The following is an 11,306-nucleotide window of genomic DNA, read 5'->3' as shown; positions in this document are numbered from 1 at the left end:
GGCCGCTTGTTGGGGTATCACGCCCCAGGGCCTCTGGCTGCAGCCCACGTGCCCACCAGGAACCAGGGCCACAGCCTGGCCCTTGCCCAGGCCCTTGCCGGGTGGCCTCCCCTGGGGGAGCCATGGGGGTCCGCGGCGGGAGAAGGGTTCGGGAAGGACCTGGCCCGTCCCCGAGAGCCCAGGTGCCGGGGCGGGCGGAGGGCTCGGGCACGGGTGAAGCCCGCGGGGCAGGCTGTGGGGCGGCTGAGCTGGGGAAAGCTGAGCCTTAGAGGTGTGGGGGGGCCCAGGAGAGAGGGCACCACAGTGGTCAGCGTGGATGCAGCCCCCGCCAGCAGGGTCACTGTTGGGTGTCCAGCACCTGGACGGGGCAGCGCAGCCACCGGGCGTCCAGAAGCTGCTTCAAGGGGCCAAACCAACCCTTCTGGCGGCTCAGGGAGGAAGCCGTTTAGGGACCAGCTTGTAGGAAGTGGCCACGTCGATCTAAAAGTGGACAGAGTCTGGAAAAACAGGCACCCAGGCGGTTCCCGTGGTCATGGGGGAGAGAAAGCCGGGCAAGCCCCGGGCTCTGTGTCTCAGTTTTGCAGGGAAACCGTTTCCAGTAGAGAAGAGTGCCCTCGCCCAGGCCCACTGTCACAGGCCCCTCGCTGCCAGGCCCAGGCCCGCACGGCCCCTCCCTGGCAGGGGCCTCCATTCTCTTTCTCACTCCACAACCTCCTCTTCACCCTTCAAAGCCCAGCCTCCCAGCTCCCTCCCTTCCTCCTTGAAGCCCTTCGGCAGGTGGTGGCTGCTCTCCTGCTGCTCGCCTACCTCATGGCTGTTCTCACGCCCAAGGGCGGTGTCTCCCCAGGACCATCTCACAGACCAAGGCCAGGAGAAGCCCGAGATGCTGGGGTCAGGGTACAGAGGTCAGAGGCTGTGGGGTCAAGTAGACAGATCTTTCCCTCATAGGATTCTGGGGCAGCAGCAGCCCCAGAGCTCAGATCACACAAGCAGCTTTGGAGGAATGTCCCCCTGAGACTGCCCATCACCCGGGACTCAGCCTCTGGCCCAGGAAGGAGGAAAGGTAGCAAGGGGCCCCCTCAATTGCAGCTCCTGGGGGACCCAGGGCCCCCTGTGGACACCAACGCAGGTGTCTCCGTACCTGTAACACCCCACAGACCAGGCAGCTTAAACAACAGACGTTTATTCTTTCACCGTCCCACAGGTCTGAGATCGAGGTAACACCTCCCTTTAGAAAACCGTCACCCGTGGTCGTGGTACCCCCCCATCTGTCTCTCTCTGTACGGCCTGCCTCCCTGCCCAACATGAGCCACCAGGGAGCCACCAGCAGCACCCAGTCTGCCTGGCTCCTGCTGGATCCAAGGGCTGAATGCCGTGGCTTAAATGGGGGCCGATGAGTGAAGGATCCGAGCAGAAGCCACAACTGTTACAAGCTGCGTTCAGCCTGGAGGGATGTGTGAGCCTAGGCCCCTGACCCCCACAGTCCCTGGTCATCTCTGCTGTGACCCTGCAGCCAGGTGAGAACCCTTACCCTCCCCCGAGCCCTGACCTAGTGACTGGGTGGTGGGCACGCCCCTCCACTGGGCCCCGCTGTGGCACCACTGAGGGAAGGAGAGGGTCCTTGCAGGGTAGAGCAGACTGGGGCAGCCAGCAGGGTGGGGGCAGAGTGAGCAGGAACCTGCTGCAGCCCCCCGAGCGGAGAGGGGTGAGGCGGCAGGTCTGCACCTGCTGTGGTCTAACCGCCTCTGGGCCAGGAAGCAGCTGCTCCCACTGCGTGGCCCGGGCCCAGAGCTGGGCTCGGACCTGGGCAGGGTCTCCCTGGGTGCAGGTCTCCCTGCCCCGTCAGGTGTCTCCAGCCCAGCCTGGCGCCCCCTAGCACTCAGGGTGGGGGTGGATGTGAGATGAGGTACTCGGGGAGCTACCACAGGGTGCCCTGGGGGGCTGGTCATCTCCCAACACCTTGTCCTCTAAATTTAGAAACTGCTTCACCCAAGCTGGATGCCCCACCAGCCGAGTGACAGTTTCAAAGCCGTGAGTCAGCGGTTATTAGGACTCGGATGCCCCTTCCTGGGCGGGGGCCTTGGAGACCCATTGTGCTCAAGTGGAGGTTTCTGTGCTGGTGAGCGGTCCTGGCCCGAGCGACCGCTGGACCTGCCCCGGGAATGCCGCTGTGCACAGGGGAAGGTGACCAGTGACTTCTTCTCGTGGACCCTTGCCAGGAAGACTGGCTCCCTGGCAGCCCCACCGGAGGCCCGAGGCTGTCTTTTGAGGGCTGATATCTGAGCCTGTGCTGTGCAGACCCAGGCAGAGGAGCGGAAGCTCCTGCGAGGCAGCTCTGGCCGGAGGCGGGAAGCGCTTTCCAACAATTGTCTGAAAATAGACGGGGCTGGCTCACGAGGAAATGAGTCCCCTGTCACGGGAAGGGGGGTGTCTAAGATCTCTGACCCTAAAGGCCTGGAGCCCTCCATTTTCTCACCCACTGGAATCCCAAACCTCTGAGGAGAGGGAGCTGAACAGGCCGGGCTGGGGGCCTCCGCACCTGTCTCCCAGGTGCCTCCCAGGTGCACTGCCAGTGGGAACAGCTGGTGCTCACTGGCTCAGACAGGGGCCTTCTTCCCAGGCCTGGGTGTGCCTGGGGTGGGAGACTTCCAGGTCCCATGACCCCTTGGCTGGGTCACCTCCCCTCACTGGGCCTCAGTTTCCCTTTCTGTTTAGCTAGGGTCAGGCCAGCAGCTCTGGAAGGCCTGTCACACTCTGAGGTCACAGAGTTCAGTGGCCCCCATGCCCCAAGGCTCAACTTGGGTTTGGAAGAAGCTGCCCTGTCCCTCCTGCCCCCAGCAGCAGGGCTCCAGGCCCTTGCCCCAGCCCTGCCACTGCAGGATGTGGTCCCGAGTGGGGGTTCTGATAGATGGGGAACGGAACTGCAGTGTCATTTTAACATGCATTTCTCTTATTGCGACCGTCTTCCCCTACACTGGTCATTTAGGGCTCCCTCTCTGTGAGTCGTCTGTGCGTAGCCTTTGCTCCTTTATGTGTCTTCCCCTTTTCTATTTCTAGGCGCCCTTGGCATGTGAGGGAGACAGTCCTCCGGGGTGTGGGCTGCAGATATTTTTCCTAGAATATACTTTGTGTTCTGACTTGGCTTCTGGTGATTTTTACCGTGTCTTTTTTTTTAAATGATGTCCGGAATTTTAATCATGATTAGAAAAACCTTCTTCCACTCAAAGTTTTATTTATTTATTTACTTATTTATATCTTTATTGATTTCAGAGAGAAAGGGAGAGGGAGAGAGAGAGATAGAAACATCAGTGATGAGAGAGTCATTGATCAGCTGCAACCCCCAACCTGGGCATGTGCCCTGACCGGGAATCGAACCCCAATCTCCTGGATCCTAGGTCGACACTCAAGCGCTGAGCCCCCCCTAGCCGGCTCCCACTCAAAGTTTTAAAGGAAATCATTCATGTTTTCTTCAAATAGTTTAATTTTTTTTTTTAATTTATTTTTGTGGCAAAATATACATAACATGAAATTGGCCGTTTTAACCATTTTTAAGTGTGTGGTTCGGTGGCACAAGTACATTCCTATTTCTGTGTGACCCTCTCTGCTCTCCGTTTCCATAACTTTTTGTCATTTAATGGTTTCTTTTTAAGAATGTTAAGTCTTTTTCTCAGCTGCTGTGGCTCAGTGGTTGAGCGTCTACCTGGGAACCAGGAGGTTGCAGGTTTGATTCCCGGTCAGGGCACATGCCCGGGTTTTGGGTTCGGTCCCCAGTAGGGGGCGAGCAGGAGGCAGCCGATCGATGTTTCTCTCTCATCAATGTTTCTATCTCCCTTTCCCTCTCCCTTCCTCTCTCTCTAAAGTCAATAAAAACATATTAAAAGTAAACATTAGATCTTTGATCTAGCTGAAATGTATGACACTGGTAGACGGAGTGGATGAACTATGGACCCAACGTCATCGTTTTCTAGTTATCTCGTTGCCCCAACACGTTTATTAAAAACTCCACCTTCATTCTGTCTTATTAAAGCCCATTTTAAAGTTGAGCAAACTGAGACCCAGGGAGGCGCAATGAAGAGACCCCCACACCAAGGTCACGCCGTAAGCGCGACCACCGTCCCCGCCTCTGCCGGAGTCCAGCTGCTGCACGCCCTGCTGCCGGGGACTGAGTGCGATTCGTTGGGCGGCGCTCTGCATGGCCAGACTCTGACGGGAAACGACTGCAGCCCCGTTGGGAAAATGAAGACACTGGTGAGAACCTGAATTATACCCACCACGGTGAAGTCCGCAGGAAGGGGCCTCGGAGCTGGCGGCTCGGGCCCAGAGGGGTGGCAGGAGAAAGGGGACCCACCCTTCCAGCCCCAGGGGGCGACGACTCTGAAGACAGCCTGGAGAGGTTGGACGGAGTGGCTGCTGCCGCCGCTTCGTCTGTTGGCAGCACACGCACCCGCCCAGCCACCCACACGTGCCCGGTGAGCCCCGGGCAAGGCTCTCGGGAGGGAGCCTGGGCTCTGTCCACAGCAAGAAGCCACGGCTGCTCCCTACACGCCTCACGGAGCAGCTCCCTGTTTCTGAGAGGGGTCCCGGCACCGCCGAGAGGCCGGGCCTCCCATCCAGGTGCCGCTGGGGCCGGATCACCTTGCCAGCTCCGTTGTCCATCTGCGACAGGAGGCCGGTCCCCTCCCCAGGCCTGCCTTTGCCGGCCTGACTCCCGAGGCCGCCAGCATCTGCCCCGGGCTGGGGCTTAGGTGGGGCTGTTCCCCAGACCCTGGTGCCTTGGAGCCCTGGACGGCGGCGCGCGTGTCAAAGCCACTTGTCACCACCTGACGCCGGTGGCTCTCCTACAGTAAAGAGGTAGTTCTCTTTACCATTTGTTGGTCAAAAATGGGAGATCAAGAGACAGATGGGGGTGTCGGCCAGGAGGGGCCGCCAAGCGCCCTTTCCTTGTCTGTGGGGTGGCCTGGTGGCGGCAGAGAGGCCTGTGTCCCCCTGCCCAGGCCCAGCCATCGCCTCTTGTGAGAAACCCCGGGATGATGCCCGCAGCAGCGTCCTGGGCCAGCCCCGGGACGGCGGGGTGGCCGAGGCTCGGGTGACCCGGGGCCCCAGGTGGCCCGCCCAGTAGTGTGCACGTGGGGGCCATTGCCGAGCCGGGGAGGGGAAAGGGGGTGCTGCCGGCTCCGCACCACCCTCGCGCGGGGCTGCGGGCACGCGGGGCACCAGGGCACCTGCGCCCCAGGGGCGTCCTGCCCGCCCTGCGCTGGTGGCACGGACCGGGCGGGCTCCACGCGGGTCCGCGGACGGGCGGGGGACCTGGCGTGGGGCGCGGCGGGAGGGGCGTGGCCTGGAGGGCGTGGCCGGGGCGGGGCGTGGCCGGGGCGGGGCGGCGGCGTCACGGCGGACGCGGGTCCCGGAAGCGGAGTCAGAGGCCGGGAGCCGGGCGCGGGCGCGGGCGGCGGGGACGAGCTGTCGCGGTCGGAGCGGAGCGCGCGGCGGGAGCGAGCGGAGCGGGAGGAGCGCGTGCCCGCGAGGAGCCCCGCGCCCCGGGCCGCGCGGCGCCAGGTGAGGGCGGGGCGGGCGCGCGGGGGGCGCGGGGGGCGCCCGGGGTCGGGGCCGAGCCGGGCGGGCCCCCCCGCCGAGCACCTGCGCCAGGTGCGCTGCCCGCGGGGCGCCGCCCTTCTTCTCGGGGCGCCGGGCGCCGGGCGGGCGCCGCGAGGGCCCCGGACCCGCCTCCGGGGCGCGCTCAGCCCGCGGGGACCGGCCGGGGCGGGAGGCGCCGGCGAAAACAGTGCGCCACGTGCCCGGAGCGCGTGGCCGCGCGCCCCTCGGCCTCGGGTGCCCGCGGCGGGTCCGCTCGGGTCGCGGTCGGGCCGGGGCGGGAGGGGCCGGGGCTCGCCGGCCGAGGGGAGCGGGGACCGGCCCGGGGTCCGAGGGGGCACCGCCCAGCCCGAGCCCGCGTCTCGCTTCTCTCGTCCCTGCACGAGCGTCGCTGCTCCTGGAAGCGCCCCCGGTGAGTGTGGGGCGCGGGGACAGCGTCCGTCCGTCCGTCCGTCCCGCCCGCTTCCCCGGCCCTGGGGGGGGGCAGGGGCGGCTCGACCCCGGGGAGCACCCGCCTCCCGTGGGCCCGCCCCGCGCGTGCGGGGATGGCGGGGTTGCGGGCAGTGCGCGCTCCCCGCGGGGCCGGCGAGGACGCCCCTTTACCTCCCGCGGCTCCTCTGGACGCGCAGAAACGGGGTCCCCCCCCAGCCGCCCATCCAGCTGACCCACGGGCGGCCCCCTCTCTGGCCAGGCGCCCGGCCCACACGGCGATAGAATCCGGGGGTGCCCCCCCCCTTTATGGGCCTGATGAGGTCTCGCCGTCAGGGCGGCGGAGCAGGTGTTTGGATAAAGTGCATGAAAAAGCTCTGCCCCCCTGACGCCGCCTCTGGAGCCCCCGCTTCAAGCCAGACGCGGCTCCAGGGGGGCAGAGCTTCTGAAAAAGTGAGTCTCGCGGTGGGAGGGTCTGGGCAGTGGCCGGCGGGGGACACACCTGCCACCTGTTGCCTGGAGGGCAGCTCTCCAGCTGTCCGAGCACTTCCCGCCCAGGAGACACGGCGGGGAGGCTTGAGGTCCAGGGGACGCCCGGTGGAGGGGACCTGCTTTTGTAACTTCAAGCTGGACTCTCCTTTCAAACTTTTATTAACCGAAAACGCAAAGCGAGGCTTCTCCCAGAGGCGCTTGCGTTGGTGCTTGACCACAGCTGGACTTCCAGGGACCGCTTCCAAGTTCAGCGTCGCCCACCTTCAAGGTGGTTGCTGAAATGAGAGGGGAGTCAAGGCCCCTTGGGCAGCCTCTCTCCCCGAGTGTGGGAGCCGGTGCCCTGGCCCTGGGTACCGTTCCTCGTCTGCAGCTGTGCCCGCGCACTGGCTCCCTGGAGCTCTGATTTGGAGAATTTGTTTACAGTCTCTCCTGGGGCATGCGGCCTGGGAGAAGGCCCGCCTGGGGCCTGGCTGTACCCGGGTCTAAAGGTTTCTGGAGTGGACTTTCTGGATTTCGGTCCGGTCCACAGGGGAAGTGCCGCCCCAGCCAGCTGGGAGCCTTCTGTGGGGCTGCTCCTCGGTGCAGTAAACAGTGACTCACCCGCCTCCCCGCTCCCCGCTCTTGGAAGGTACGTGGCTCCCTCCGGTATTTACTTTTGCTTTTCATAATCACACACTCGTCACACTTCCTCTTTCTTACGGTTTCAGGAAGTTGAAAGTGTCATCTTAAAACCGTAGCGCTTTAGGGCAGGTAGGGGTGAATCTCAGATCACACAGCACACACACAGTCACACTCACACACAAACACACTCACACCGCGTCTTAGGGGAAGGAGCTCAACCTGGGGTGGCCTGGCCTGTGACTGTGGAGTCTGGGGTCGGTTACTGCACCGCCTGCTTTTCTGTGCTGCCTGTCTGGGTGCCCAGCAGGGATCGGAGAGGTGTTGGGTGGAAGCTGCCCTCCAGGCCCCCTTCCACCAATGCAGTGCTAACACACCTGCTTACGCTACAAACCTCTCACCTTCCAGGAGTGGGGAGCAGGTATAGGTGTGAGGGTCCCCTGCTGTCCACCCAGGCAGGGGGAGGCCTGGGTGTGTGCTCAGGAGAGGGCACCCACCTACCACAGGGAGGGGAGGAGGGACTTTTTGGTGATGTAGAGGTTGGGGGGGGGAGGGCAGAGGGGGATGAGGGAGACAGGTGGGAGCCAGCACAGATTGGGGGGGGCGCTAAGAGGCCAGAGGTGGAGGCCTGGCCAGAGGTCGACAGGTGGCCAGGGCAGCAGAGGGCTGTGGAAGGATGCGAAGCAGGGGTGGGTAGCCCTCTGCCTAGCTGTGGAGCTGCATTTGGGGGACCTAGGTCAGAGTCCAGACAGGAAAGCCGGGAGCCTGAGCTGTGATGGAGTTGCAGGGCTGGAAGAGGGAGACTGGGGCTGAGGACAGCAGGCCAGGGTCAGTGAGTGGACGTGTAAGGAGAGGAGAGGCCTTGGGGGCGATTTCTGGGTGAATAGCATTGTGGGGTCATCATCTGAACTAGAGACACAGGAGGGGCCTGTTGGACGTGTGGGCCATCAGGTTTCCCAGGGGACCCCCCTGGCTGCATGTGCAGGTTGGGCTGGTTGAAGCCCTGGCAGTGTGAGGTGGGCTGGGGAGAGCCCGGATGACCATCCAGAGCTGTGAGGGGAGAAGCCCGGCTGAAGCCGGGAGGTGGGAGTGAGAGTCCGGGGCACAGCAGCTGGGTGTGTGGCATTCAGCCTGCCATCAGCGGGCACCGCCTGAGTCACCCCTGGACACAGCCAGGATGACACAGCTTCTCCGAACTGCAAAGGCAAGGTGACCAGATGTCCTCCCAAGGCCGCAGACAGTCATGTCTTGCTGGAGAGCAGCCAGCCAGGGCCAGCCTGCAAGCTGGGTGTGGTCTGGGATGATGGGACGTCCATCAAGGCTCTGGGATGCACCCCCACATTGAGGGGGGCTGACTCGGGACATCAATGCCCATGCCCGGAGTGGGCGGGTGGTGGGGAGCCCTCCTAGCTCTGGAAGCCGTCTGTGGTTGGGTGACCGGTACCTGCTGTGTCTGCCCTGCCATGCTTGTGGGGCATATGGTTCTGCCAGCATGTGGGGGGGGCACTTGGTGTTGGCCACTTGTGAAAAGGCCCCCGGTCCCCCTAGAGCAGAGATGGCCCGTCCACATCACAGCGGTTGGGGCGAGTCAGCTGCTGCTTTTCTGCCTGGAGTCTGGGCTGCTCCCCTAGGAAGGAACCCCTTACCCCCCTTCCTGGTCTCCCTGCTGCCCCACCCCTTCCAGGACCTGACATCCTGAGACCTGGGAGCACGGAGTGGGAGGGGCGAGTCTTTACCCAGCTGGCTGGGACAGGTGGTACTGTGCAGTCAGAGGCATCCCCCTTCCGAACAGGAGCAGTTTTTGAGAGCCCACCCATGCTGAATGCCAGATTCGGCTTCCTGCCCGCCAGAGGCTCACGCTCTAGGCTGGGCGGCTGGTTGTTTAATCTAGAGAATTCGTAAGTCTAAAACCTCCTGTTCTGCTAGTCTATCTAGACCCAGGGCTGTTTGGGTGCGGCCTCTGCTCCCTGCTGGCTTCACTGATGGGCCCAGAACCCTGGTCCAGCCCAGTGCCCACCAGTGCACGTGGGGAGGGCCTGGGCTGCGAGCTGCCCCAAGAGCCCAGTCAGAGCAGTGGGTGTTTGCTGGGAGTCGGAGAGTGAAAAGTGACCTGGGAGGGTGAAGGCCCCGGCCTCCAGCTCACCTGCCTCCTCGGAGGGGAGTGCTTGGCTGTGGAACCCGGGCCCCTGCCCTGCCCGCCAGGGTGCCCGGGACGGAATTCCGGGCCATTCTTGGGCGAAGCAGCCCTGCCCTGTTCTTATGGGGCTGGAAGGGGAGGGACGCCCGGCCCCTCGCTTATTCCTAACCCGTTGCGGGTGCGGACCCCTCCAGGCCGCCAGTGCGTTTCCTCTCGGTTTAGAGGAAGTGAGCTTTCCTGTTAACCGTGCTCGGATGTTCATCAGGATGAAGCTTCTGGCTTTGGGTTGAAAACCACCCTCTTTAGTTAGAAAAGTAGTCGCCTAAACAGTGTTCTGAGGGACAGGTGCTGACCGCACACTCTCTGGACCGGCAGCCTCGCCAAGGCTGTGGGAGGTGAGTGGTCCACACGGGGCAGGGCAGACCCACCCGGTGCCGGGACTCTGTGGGTTTTGAGTTTTGTTTCTCGATGGGTGTGGGACGTGCCTGGCAGGAAGCTGCCAGAGGGGCGTGCTTTGGTGCGAACCAGTGCCGATGCGGTAACGCTGGTGTCAGGCCGCAGTGGCAGGGGCCGAGGGTTTCACAGGTGCCAGGCCACCCGAGGCCGCAGTCTAACCCAGCTGGGTGCCCGAGTCTTGGAACAGTTCCTTCTCCACGCTGGGTGGAGAGTCAGTGGGTCCCAGACCCCTCGTGAAGGACTGTTGTTTAGAAGCAGTTGTATTAAAGGCTCTTCTCCAAACCTCTTTCCGAATGTTTTTCTCACGTTTGCAGTGACTTCAGGCCAGCTCTGTGTATTTGCTGTCGTTTGGGTAGGTGCAGCCCTGACTCTGGGGCAGCCCACTGGGTGCCGGGGGATGGGGGGAGCGGCCGAGACCTCCAGCAGCCGGTGGAGACCCAGTAGAGTGGGTCCCTGAAAGTGGGCAGAGCCGAGGTCCCATGCGCCTGAGGCAGTGGGCGGGTGTCTGCTCCTGCCTGGGACTCCCTGTCCCCCCTTGGCCTCTGGTTTCTCGGGGGGTCCAGCTGCAGGCCTTGAAGCCCCAGGGGCAGAGAGCAGAGCCTCAAGTCAGGATCTCTCCCAGTGTCACCCACTTGGCCCAGCTGAGGCCTTTGAAAGCGGGACAGGACCCTGGGGCCCCTCGTTTTTTCAGAAGAGATGGAGACCCCCAGAGGGAAGAGGGTCTTACATAGTTGTCCCTCAGCTCGAGCTGGAGGCGGCAAGGTCGCCCCCACGCTTACACGCACTCGCTCTTTCGGTCCACGATACTCTCCTTGAACAGAAGGTCTGCGAACTAAAGACAGGTGCTGAGGCCGGACCCAGGTGGGAGGGAACCCTGGGCTCCCCTCCTCTCTCTGCTGAGGCTCCCGCCTGGGGTCCAGGCCCCCAGAAGCCAGGGAGGTGGGCAAGGTGGGCCAAGAGCTGAGAGACGTTGGTTTTGTGGAGACTGAGCCCCAGGAGGTGGCCCATCCTGTGTGCATCCTGGTTACATCTCTCTGAGCCGCAGCACGGATCCCACGTCGGGCAGGTGCCCGAGGAGGTGCCCCTGCCCTGATCTGCCCTGTTCCCTCGCCCGGCAGAGCTGGCTCTAAACGGGGCTGCGACTGTCTGGCCGGGGTCTGCGTGGGGTCTGCTCCAGGCCAGTCCTTGGCCGGCCTTCCCTTTCCCTCCAGGCGGGCGGGGCTGGGTCTGTGGGAATGTGAGCTCTTGCTCTGTAAACAGCCGGTGACTCACCGCACAGCTATGCCTGGCGGCTCCAGGCCCTCGTGCGCTGACGTGCTCCGGCCGGGATGTGAGCACAGTGACACCACCACCCCTCCTCTATCGGCATGGAAAAGTTTCTCACAGCCCCGCTGCTCCCCCGGTGCCGCTCTGGACCCAGCACCAGAGGGAGGGGCGGCCCTGTGGGGCACCAGTTGGGTCACCGCAGATGCCAGGGGTCAAGCCACTGTCAGAAGCGGCTCTCAGCTCCCTTCTAGGATCTCCCCAGACTGGGGCTGGTCTCGGGCACATGTGTGTAACCACATGACGGGTGCAGAGGAGC

Source organism: Miniopterus natalensis, chromosome 4 (genome assembly GCF_054644295.1).
Source record: "Miniopterus natalensis isolate mMinNat1 chromosome 4, mMinNat1.hap1, whole genome shotgun sequence".
NCBI lineage: Eukaryota > Metazoa > Chordata > Mammalia > Chiroptera > Miniopteridae > Miniopterus > Miniopterus natalensis.
Note: the sequence above shows the minus strand (reverse complement) of the source record.